Genomic DNA, 12170 nt, shown 5'->3' on the forward strand with positions numbered 1-12170 from the left:
ATAACTGGACCATTTTAGTTCTTATCAAAGCATGGCCCTTATGTCTCATGAGATGTATATCCAGGAAAATGCTAAATAAAAATGTCTGTCTGTATGCGTGTGAGCAAGCAAGAGATATTAGAAATATCACATTCTGAAAAAATCCAGCTAAATATATAAAATAAAGCTTCTTGCACATTTCAGAAGCTTATCTTCATCTCTTGCTAACAAGTTGACAATGCTTCAGAGTTAATTATACTTGCATTGTTTTGTTAAATTAATAACTGTAAATTAAAACAAAGGGATTGGCATTGTTCACATTCTATTTTCCCCTACCTAGTTTCTACTGATTATTCAGAAATCTTGATTGCAAGGAAGAGGCAATAAGTTAGATGTGCTGTTTTTCATCAGTCTATGTGCCTAGCCAAAAGAATGTTGAATAATTTTTGGCATCAAAACTTATTGAACAGACGCTTTATTTATTGCAGCTGTGGTGATCAGTTGGATTCTGGAAGTCAGAGCACCAGATGACTTGGGAATAAAGTTTGCTTTTTGTTGTGCTTGCCCCTGGGAAGGATAAGTTCAAAAGCACTTTGGGGCCAAGATTCTGCTGTTTTCCTTTGGTAAGGGTGGACTAAAATAAAAAACACAGACATTACAAATCCTGATAAGTTCAAAAATGTCACTTCTTTGTAACTTAATTCCATATTCCTAATGGTAATAGCATGTTCAGTCAATCACTTGGTAGGGCAGCAAGATGAATGCACTAGCATGGAGGAAACCTTGGTTTGGAAATGATCTTCACACTCCAAGCAGCAGTGAAAGAGAAGCGTTTGCTCTCTGCTCAGAGGGTAACAGTGACTTCTATCTATGATAACAGCCATTTGTGATATAGAGAAAAAGTGCCAAGATGAAAGCGTTAAAACAGGGAAAATTTCCAAAGCCCAGAATAAGGATGCATATTATGGGCCATGTTTGGACTGGGAAGAAAAAATAAAAGAGTGCCAGCAACATGTGTTTGAAAGAAGTTTTGGACACTTATATAATCTTGTGGTTACCTGGATTATGTGAAACTTGTTTATAACTTGTATTAGCATTGACATATTTTTTACCAAGTTGTATTATAGCTAATTTTGAAATGTCATTTTCATTTTAACTTCCACTTTCAGTTGCTTATAGCTTTTCTCCAAAAATCACTCTTTGTAGTGAATCTTTTAATGTTTGGGTTTAACCCAGATATGATTTTTTTGGACAATCTGAAGAAAATCCATTCATCCATCTTCTGAATAGCTGGAGCATAAAAAAAACTTCCAGTGCTTTTTGGTGCTTAAATAAATAAAACATAAAGCTTTATTTTAAAGCATTATACTTGACTTGTATGTAGTCCTGAATGTGGAATGTCCATTTTGCCTTCTTTGAAGAAATTTGATTATGAAAGAAAGTTATTTAAAAATAATGTATGAACAGTATGCGCAATACAGTATATAACTTTCCTTACTGATTTCACCATGCACCAAAGTGCCGTAGTCCAAGCGTTCACAGATGTACAATCTTTCTTGAGGAGGGTTGACTTGATTCTGCCAATCTTTCAGTCCTTAAGATATTTTTGTTTGGTATCACTGAGCAAGTTTATAGTGTGCTGTATATATCCTCTAAAGAACTTTGATCTCATACGCAGGCTGAACACCACTCAACACCCATTTCTTGTCACAAGAGCACTCTTCAGTTTAACAACTTGTCATCTGTGTAGCCATTTATACATTTTAAAACAATCCAAAACTCAAATAACAGGATAGTAGACATACTGTACAAGTATAAAGACAATCTAAGATTAATTAATTATGGAAGTTACATATAGTTACCAATGAAAAGGCAGTACTTGAATATGTGAAATTACCAAAATATTCTGGTTGAATATATCTAATCCCATCTGGTTTTGGGAGTGGTCAGTAGTTTGATGAGATCCCTGAAGAAAAAGGAATCCATGGAACACAGACTGCTGTTTACAGACCTCAGAAAAGACTACCAGTAACAGAGAAAGCAGAGTTCTCTTTAGCTTAACAAATAGTTCCCTTCTGTGGGTTATTGAGGTTCCAGGTTCAATCTCTTTCTGGAGCGGATTCCTCATCCACAAGGATAATCTTTTATTTGAAGTTTACTCACTTTGATGCCTTTATGTATTCTTCACTGTCCACATCAGGCATTACAGTTTTCATTTATTCTTGCCAGAAAGCACTTATTCATTAGCTGTTTTTATTTTAGTTATGGTTGAGGTGGCACTTTCATTCTAAATCTCTATTGTGAGTGACTGATAACTTTCCAAAACAATTACCTTATGAAATAAAATTTCCCATGACTGTTTTCAGCCTAGAAGTGAATTCTTTTGGAAAGTTTAAAGAAAACATTTTTTCTTGCTTTGAGGATGGAGTTGCAAATGAAGATGCATTTTTAACTTAACAAAATAATTATTTTTCTTGTTTTCACTAATTAAAACAAAATTAAATTACTCCTACAAAAAAAACTACATTAAGCACTCAAAAAAGTCAGGAAATGCCCATGATTAAATTTTTACATGGAACCTGAAAGCTGGCACCTTCTGCATATGTATTAAGAGATAGTCTTTAATGATATGAACACATGCTAGTTCTCAAATGACATAATATACTGCCATACAAATTTTCATAAAATTTTAGATACACACATGTAACATTTTTTCCATAAGGCTTTCTCTAGTTTTTAAGAGAAAAAAAGATGGGCGGGGTGGAAATAAAAAGAAGCAGCTACCGTACTTGCTACAGAGCTTTGAAGTTCTGTTAACATCCAAAAATATGGCATTAGCATGTGGAGACTCCTCACCTGCAAATCTTAGAAGCTGTTTAGCTGGGAAGGCATTTGTAGAGTTCTTGGATTGGCCCTTGCACACCTCACAAAATGCACTGCAGGCTCCCTTGATTTCTTTGCAGCTTATAGTGTTCAAAAGAGTCCTCCCTCAAGTCATCCTACACCTTCAGTATACTTTTTCCTATACAGCTAAGTTAGACACACACAAACACACACAGGTAACACAGTCTCTCTTAGCTGTACATTTTGAGCTTACTAATAAATACTATACAAAATTTCAATTGACATGGACACAACGACAAAATGAGGACAGATGCATACATGGAATTAAGTGGAAGGCTGAAACTTTTGTTAAACTTTTAACACGGGAACGGTGCTACCTGCCCATCACTGATACTTGCCTATACCAAGTATCAGAGGGGTAGCCGTGTTAGTCTGGATCTGTAAAAGCAGCAAAGAATCCTGTGGCACCTTATAGACTAGCAGACGTTTTGAAGCATGAGCTTTAGTGGGTGAATACCCACTTCGTCAGATGCATCTGATGAAGTGGGTATTCACCCACGAAAGCTCATGCTTCAAAACGTCTGCTAGTCTATAAGGTGCCACAGGATTCTTTGCTGCTTTTGCCTATACCAGACATTGAATTGGTTCCAGTGCAGGAGTTACAAGGCTTCTTACCATATAACTCGTAATGCAGGGTAGGCTATCCTCAGTAGGGTTACCAACATTGTATTTCAATAATAAGGGACTGTTGACAACCCTAATGCTCAGTTTAAGTCTCCAGAACTCAGCTCTCTCTGAGTCTTAGCACCCCCACCCAGCCATGAGTAAGCAGAGGGTTGCAGCAGGGTAGGCACCTCAGCCTGTGGGGGCCACAGGGTCTGACCTTGGCTTGGGAAAGCTACTCAATCTAACCTTGGCCCGGGAAGGCCACCCTATAGCATGGTCTCACCCTATACCATGAGCCCAAGACTCATCAGCAATATCACAGGTCTTTTACCTCTGGGAACTGTTCACTTTATTCTCTTAATCACACTGGAAAGAGACTGCAAGTTGCAATGAATAAACAGCTCTAACCAAAAACCTCAGTTAGGTACTACGCATGTTCCTACTTAACCACTGTGGCTTGAAGGTGCTGTGAGGAAGGCAAAAACCTCCCTGGTCCTCTGCCAGTTGGCCCACGGGAGAAAAAATTCCTTCCTGACCCTTAAACTGGTGATTGGTTAGATCCACAGCATCTGTCAGGCCGGATTTCCGTTCCTAGTTCAGCGTGGGTAGTGTGGGGCTGCTGGAATGGAGCTATAAGGGGCTCTACATGGCTCTTGCACCAGGATAATGATAGCCAATCAGCACTCCTCCTCCCACAGCTGGCCAATGGATGCCAGAGACTCCCTGAGGAAGGAGCCCTATTGTTAGGGTTACCAGATAGCAACTGTGAAAAAACAGGACTGGGATGGGGAGTAATAAGCGCCTATATAAGAAAATGTCCCCAAAAATGGGACTGTCCCTTTAAAAATGGGTCATCTGGTCACCCTACCTATTGTCCCCTATGGAGTGTCTCCCTTCACTGCCAGTTCCATCAAGTTCTTCGACCCATTGAGGCAGGTGGGTGGCATATGCATGAGTGATTTCTAAAGGCGCATAGAAAAGTCTATAAAAATCCATCTCTCTCCATCCCTTTAAGAGTACACTAATCCCCTCAAGTACAGACACAATAGGGACTTATCATGAACAGCCTATGGACTGCCAAGCAACAGGATGATCTAGTCCACAAAATCAGATCCATGTGTAGACTTGAGAGACCACTGCATGTAGTGAGTCTATAGGCAGCTCAGATTTCCTGCTATCATATGTAGGCAGCTACAGACCCTGTTTGCAAGCTTGTGACTACAATTCTATCTACCTGCCCCTACTCAGTTGTTGAGCAGTGGATTGTGGCAGGGTACTACAAGTCAGGGGGATATAATGGAAAAAGCGAGGAGGAGACAAATTACTAAGAGTAAAAGTGAGGGAGAATGTGAACAAGTGTGGCTGAGAGAGGAAATACAAGGATGAACGCACAGGATGGAAAAGGAAAGGAGAGGAAGACTGAAGCAAGGAAAAGGGTAGAAGCCAAATGGGGGAAAAGAGAAAGAAAAAGGTAAAGAAAATATAAGAGAGGAAGAAGCATCCATTATTCTCTTCACAACCTCTCAGCTCACTAACCTTCTTGTGCTGACCACCATGATCTACACTAAAACCATACTCAGTGAACACTGCTACCTTAAAAGACTACTATTCCAATTTTTTACCTTGATAATATGATCCCAGAATAAATCAACTATTTTTAAGGATAGCTGCTGTCTTCAATTATTGTAAACGTTTGCAATCAAACTCAGGTAGCTCAGAGCTTCAGATGGATCCTTCTGATTTCTAGTGTGTGTGAATTCATCTATCACACTGTTGTACTTAAAAGGTTTTTTTTTCAGTTCACTTTCTACTGATATCATTGCAAATCCAGAGAGGCTTTGAAGACGTCAGGTAGCTATTGATCAGTTTAATTTCAAAAAGCTATAATTTGCAGGAGCCTCAGTAAAAAGTCACAGTCCAGAAAATGTGCAATACAACACAGAAGTCTGCTGCAGTCTATTCTTAAAAATAAGATTCTTTTTTTGAGGTAATGAAGATATAGTTTTGTATCATTTCAGCAGGATGCTGTAGCTTCATTGTTAGTCAAAGTCAGAATGATTCCTTGTTTTAGTGCTCAGCAGATATGGTGAGCTCAACTAAACCACTTTAATATTTTTAGGTTGGCCTGTGAAACAATTTTTTGCTCCCCCTCCAGCAACTATAAAAGACTGTTGTTCACCATAAACACACCATTGTATACAAGGCCAGACTGAGAATTCTGAGGAGGGTGAGTATAGGGATCCTTTGGTATCAACCCAAACTTCACAAATTGAGTGTAAAATGGGTTTTTTTTTGGGAAGAATATTTTGGTCCCATTTGCCTGGATTCCTACTACAAAAGTGGAGCACAGCAGCTGTTTGTGCTGGGGGCAGGGGGTGAAATGGAGGTTGATGCCTGTTAAAAAATTGTCAATATTTAACAAAAATGGCAAGGAATGATGAGGTGTGGTTTTGAGGACTGCTAGGGGCACAGGTACAGGAGAGTTCTGTCTCCATTCCAATGAATGTCAGGATTCACAAAGCACTTTTAAAACATTAGTGCTTAATTGTCAGAAAAGCCTGTGAGGCAAAGAAGTATTACTATCCCTACTTGCCTTGCCTAACTTTACCTAACCAAGTCTGAACATTTTGGCTTTTGACTGAGACCACAGAGGGAGTCATTGTCAAAGCTGGGATTAACCTCTTGCTCTCAGTCTCACACTAGTGAGATGATCTCTCTTGTGGTCAGAGGTTATACTGCTCAGCAGAGAAGCTGGCTCAGCTGCAGGCTGCATGTAGTAGGTATATTGCGATGGTCACATTCAGCAATAGGCTGAGCAGCACTGCACCCTACAGATGGAATTAAACTGGGGTCTGCCCAAAAATCAAGGAATGTAGAGCTCTGAATTTTCTGAACCCTCTAGACCAACTCCAGTAGGCTGTGATGGGATTGTGAATAACTTGGTACCTCCAGGAAAACTCAGCGTACAGCTTACAACCCTAGCAATCAATTTGCATTGGTTTATATTTTCAAGGCTATTGGCACAAAGAAAAGAGCCCGAAACTTAATTAAAAAAAAAAAGGAAAGATTTTCCAAATAAAGAGACAAGGCAGTGGCTGCAGCTTTTGCAGGCCCTCAAAGACTGGTTCTGCATGTCAACATTAAGTGCTTTCCACTATAAAGGTTACTGTGTAACATAAATGGTAATCAGTGACAATACAAATCAATGAAAATACATTTTATTTCTTGTTAGACCTGCTTGTTTGAGTGACCTTATTCGGTAGTGAAGAAAGACAAGACACTGGATAATGGCTGTTAGTGGGTGAGGGGGAGAAGGACATTGTGAGGTTATATTGTATAAAACCTTGAAGTGACTATAGAGCCAACTGAGTCACTTAGAATTTACACTAATGTAACTGAGATCACAATGTGGCTCTAGTGTTCTACTGTGAAAGGAAGATTCCAATAAATATCACCAAATTGGTGAGAAAAAGAAAGTGTTTACAAACACTACTTTCCATGGAGTACTACAAGTTCTTCTGATATGAAAGCACTGGAAGCACAGTATTCTATGATTTAAATATATAAAAGTACAATAAATTCAACTTAATTTGAACTGTGTAACTTGAACTAAGCCCTATTAACCCCTCTCTAAATAGTGCTGTAGAAAATACTATTTCACTAATTTGTAATTATCAGATAATTTTACACACACACACACACACACACACACACACACACACACACACACACACACACACACACACACACACACACCCTTATGTACATGCTTAACTTTAATTGATTGGGATCAGTCACATAAAGTTAAACATGTGTTTCAATATTTGCAGAATTGTGGCGTTATTAGGTACTGTTATATGTATATATAGATATACACACACACACAAACACACATGTAAAGAAACTTCAAAGTAAATATTTACACTTTAAATCTACCACTTGTTTCTTGAAATTACTTTGAATTTTAAATACTTTATTAGTGAATAGTATTCTTATTTTATGTCCTAATAGTTTTTGATGCACTGAGATTTTGTATACATTTGTTCTGACAAAAAGGAACTAAATAAAAATGCAACTACTACTAAGATGATGCTATAGGGTTGCCAGGCATCTGGTTTTCGACTGGAATGTGTGGTCAGAAAGGCACTCTGGCAGCTCCGGTCGGCACCACCGACTGGGCTGTTAAAAGTCTGGGCGGCGGCACAGCGGGGGCTGGGGCTAAGGCAGGCTCCCTACTTGCCCTGGCTCCACACTGCTCCCAGAAGCGGCCACCAGGACCTGGCGGCCCTTAGGCGCTGGGATGGCCAGGGATCGGGAGGCTCCACGTGCTGCATCCACCCAGAATGCCAGCTCTGCAACTCCCATTGGCTGGGAACCATGACCAATGGGAGCTGTGTGGGGTAGCATCTGGGGGTGGTAAAGCAGCGTGCACTGTGCTGAGCCGCCTGGCCGCCCATGCGTCAAGAGGCCACAGAGACCTAGTAGCTGCTTCCTCAGAGCCATGGTAAGTGCCGCCAGGACCCTCCACCCCAACGCCCTGTCCCAGCCCGGAGTCCCCTCCCACATCCCAAACCCCTCATCCCCAGCCCCACCCCAAACCCACACCCCCAGACAGAGCCTTCACCCTCCCCGCATCTGAACCTCAGCCTGGATCTCCATACTGGACCCCAAACCCCTCATCTCTGGCCCCACCCCAGAGCCTGCACTCCCAGCCCAGAGCTCCCTCCTGCACCTCAACCCCCTGCCCCAGCCTAGTGCAAATGAGTGAGGTTGGGGAAGAATGAGTGACAGAAGGGCAGAAGGGATGGAGCTAGCGGAGCTCAAAGAAGGGGCATGGCAGGGGTGTTTGGTTTTGTGTGATTAGAAAGTTAACAACCCTATGATAGAAAAAATATGAAGTGTTGTCTATTTGGTATTAGACTGCATCATTTATGAGCATGCTACATGGTAATTATTTAAATGATATAAAACTTTCAAGCTGATACATTTTTCAAATATTTCAAATATAAATCAATTCACTGGTCAGATTTTTTAGATGTTTTCTCATGCTTAACTGCAAAGATTATTTGACTTTGGAACTAATTCTACAACTGCACCCGCACAAGGTAGATTCTTGTGCCTGCATAGAGTTCCATTGACTTAGGTGAGGCACAGCATTAATTGTAGAATCATGCCCTGGACTGTAAACTCATCTTGGCAGGGGCCTGTCTCTTAATATGTGTTTGCACAATGATTAGCATAAAGAGGCCTTGGATTCTTTGTGGGGCCTTTGGCACTACTGACACATAAATGATAATCATACTTACAATCGAGGTCACCAAAATATGTATCTGTCCTCCAAACAATGAGAAAGGCAATTCTCTTTCATAGCATGAACAGAGCTGTAGTCTCATGGAAAATTTACACCAGTATGATCACTATAAATTTGGGTGACATCCACTATCCTAATAATCCAAAGCACTTTGCCTCTTTTAAATTTATTCCCCTACCTCATTTGATCCTGCAGTGAAACAAAAAGATGTAGTTATGATATCATAACATCTTCTGTGCCATCAGACTGCGCTGTTGTAAAGAGATGATTATGATTTCACTGCAGGATCAAGCAGAAGTAGCTAGGCTGGGAGGGAGCATATATTAATACACAAATGATTTAATAAATGTATTTAATAATAAAGCTATTCAGGAAAGTGCTGGCTAAGTGCATTGTCTGACTATACCGAAAGGAGGACAGGAACCACTTGATCAAGTTGCAACTTTATTATTAGATGTCTGGGACTACCTGGCAGATAAATGTGTACAGTGCAGGTAACTCCATGATCATTTCAACATCTACCTGGGGGCTCCTGCCAGCCCCCACACCTCCTTTTTCCATCCAGATTCCCCAGCCAACCCATTGCTGGGATCTTACCATCACTCTCCCCTCGAACAAGAAGGGTTAGGGTGGGCTATATGGAAGAGGGGGTTGGCTCCCTGCTGTGCCAGTCATAGGCGCCCTGAACCCCATCACTTGGCCAATCTGGTGGTGAGGGAAAAATTCCTTCCCAGCCCCCAACCAAATCTGTTATTTTGTCATCTCCAAAGGGAGGGAGGTGGCTGGTGCACTGCCAAGTCTGGGAAAAGTGGCTTCTCCCGCCGGGCCTGCCCTTTATCAACTCCTCAGCCCTTCCGGTCTCTGGGGATAAGTCAGCATCGTCACGCTGACCCACTCTACTTTTGCCGCAGCTCCTGAGCCTCTCACTAATCCCACTTCCCCCCACCCTTAATGTGCTATACCCTCTCCCAACTTAAGGTGCAGTCATTTCTCTTGGTATAAATATTCTTTTTCACATTTGAATAAATGAGAAATAAAAAGTTATCTCCACATGATGGCCATGTACAAATATCATTAAGGATATGTAGGATCAGGAGACAATCATGAGGTAATCATTAAAAAGCTAAAACAAAGCTTTATCAGTAATGACAGGTAAATTATTATACAGCAAGACTGACTTCATAGCAACAGCAATAACTTAAGATGTGGATGTAGACAACCATTTTGCCATGTATAAACAGCAGGCAAAGACTGTTGCTTCTTTGAGTTTATTTATGGGCCTCACAGAAAACATCAGTCTCTTGAAGTATCTGACACCTGCTCAGTTCGGGGGAACTGTAAAAATATAACTGTTTTAAACGTAAAATACCTGTATTGCTGAGAGGTCAGCTTTACTGCTACTGACTTCATGGCAATTTGCATACTATTAAAGCATTACCCCTAATGTTCAGAAATTTTAATTTTAAAGCTATGCTGTTAAAGATGTTTGCTGAATTGTAAGCATCTAAGACAGCTGGGAAATTTGTTAACACTCCTGAGTGTTAACAAATAGTTACTGTATTTCTGTCTTATTTTGGTATCTGTTAAAAAAAAAAAAGAGAAAGAAAAGAAGAGCAACCCTCTCCCTCCATTTTATGAAAGTGAATGAGATCACATCAGTACTGTAATGGAGATAGCTTCCCTTATTATTTTCAATATATTTAAGTCTGTTAAAATGTCACTATTTTATTATATTTTTGCAGAAACAAGGGGATTATTTCTATTTCCCACATCATTCTAACAGTTTTTCTTTTTAAATCTCTCAGCGCAATAAACATGAGCATCACATTTGTGTTTCTATGCTGTGTTTGTGTTCTTGTTCTCCTCTCCACCACAGCAGTCTTTATTTATTTCCTGTCTGAAAAGAAAAATTAAAAATGTATAACTTGAAGATACAATCTTTGTTTCCCTTGCGCTGCTGGACTAGTGCTTGACTCCAATGTATATTTATGCTGGCAAATACTGCTATTAACTCAGTTACCATACTACATGAACTACAGTTCCTTTGAAATTCTATAAAATAGCTGTCCTTAGATGATAATAGAAAGGAAGGAATGAAGTAGGAACAACAAGAATTACTTTACATACTAACAACAACAATTTAGTTATCAAAACAGTACGGAACAAGCATGCCTTTTCATACAGTTCTTTACAAAATTTAGCTTCCTAGGGTTCTAATAGCATTTTCCTATGGTTCAGGAATGCACAGTAGCATTCAGCCCAGTGCCTATATCCTTATTTCAAAGAGAATCATTCAAACCGACATCCACCCTGTCAAGAATCTTGACTTTGAGCTGCTAATGCAGAATAAAAATCAATATAAATTTTGATCATTTGATGAATATTTGCTTCTTTCTTTAGTGCTTAGGGATTTAAAACTGAAAACTGCTGAATCAAGTCATTCTATTTTTTTGTGTTTGTGCCAACACCAATTTATTACCCTCCTGAAAGTTCCTGAACAAGATGTCTCATGTGGCAAACCTGTTGGTTTTTCCTGTCAATCATAACAGTGTGCCAGTAGGGAACCATAAACATTTCCCTTTCATACTCTTAGTGTTTCAGAAAGGAATATTTTGATTACTTCCCTGGAAAAGATAAACTTGACTTATTTAGACATATTGTAGAATGCCTATGTCTGTTATTCTTGGAGTGCTGTTATGCCTAAATTGATACTATCTATTAAAAGTAAAACACTTTATTTTTGGTCCAGTGACCTCACACAAGAAACAGAGTTTGCAGACAGAATTCACGGCAAACAAATCCCAGTAACACCAAGACGACAAAAAGCTTTACCATCTTTCACCGTGTGTTTTCTGAAAGATGACAAAGAAATTCTGGCTGCTATAATCAGCACCAACACTTCACAATGTTATTGAGAATGAAAAGACGACAAGCAGTAGAAAAAGCTCCAAAGCTTAGCAATTAAGATGTGACTTCAGTTTGTAGCTAGTTTTAATAAAATATATACCCTCCTTTTTAATAGAATGGACTTTTAAAATATGTCTATTGAAATCTTATGTTTCCATCGGGATCTTTTCAAGAAAAAAAGTTTCTAAATTTGAAAAAGACTAAGATTACTTTAACAAGAACTGTAAATACCAAGCAATTTTCATCTTGGAAGAAAAAAATTATACATGGCACAGTGGCAGAAGGGCTTTATATTAAGGAGCAATTTTGTTGGTTTCTTATAAATCAAATAAAAGTGGCAGCAGCTGTCTTTCAGAAGGCAGATACAGGCTTGTACAGTCATATGATATTATGTAGACAGATGTTTTAAATAAAATAAAATATTTAGATTTCTAGATACCTTGCTAGATACAAAAGCAATTAT

The 12170-nt window shown here is 39.4% G+C and overlaps 1 protein-coding gene across 3 annotated transcripts in view; it reads right to left on the reverse strand.

Moving 5' to 3' along the window:
- AKAP6 (A-kinase anchoring protein 6) overlaps window positions 1-12170 on the reverse strand; it is a 404712-nt gene that overhangs the window by 103360 nt on the left and 289182 nt on the right. The gene's annotated exons all lie outside the window — the stretch shown is intronic.

The sequence above is a fragment of the Gopherus evgoodei genome, chromosome 4 (assembly GCF_007399415.2).
Source record: "Gopherus evgoodei ecotype Sinaloan lineage chromosome 4, rGopEvg1_v1.p, whole genome shotgun sequence".
In the NCBI taxonomy this organism is placed as follows: domain Eukaryota; kingdom Metazoa; phylum Chordata; order Testudines; family Testudinidae; genus Gopherus; species Gopherus evgoodei.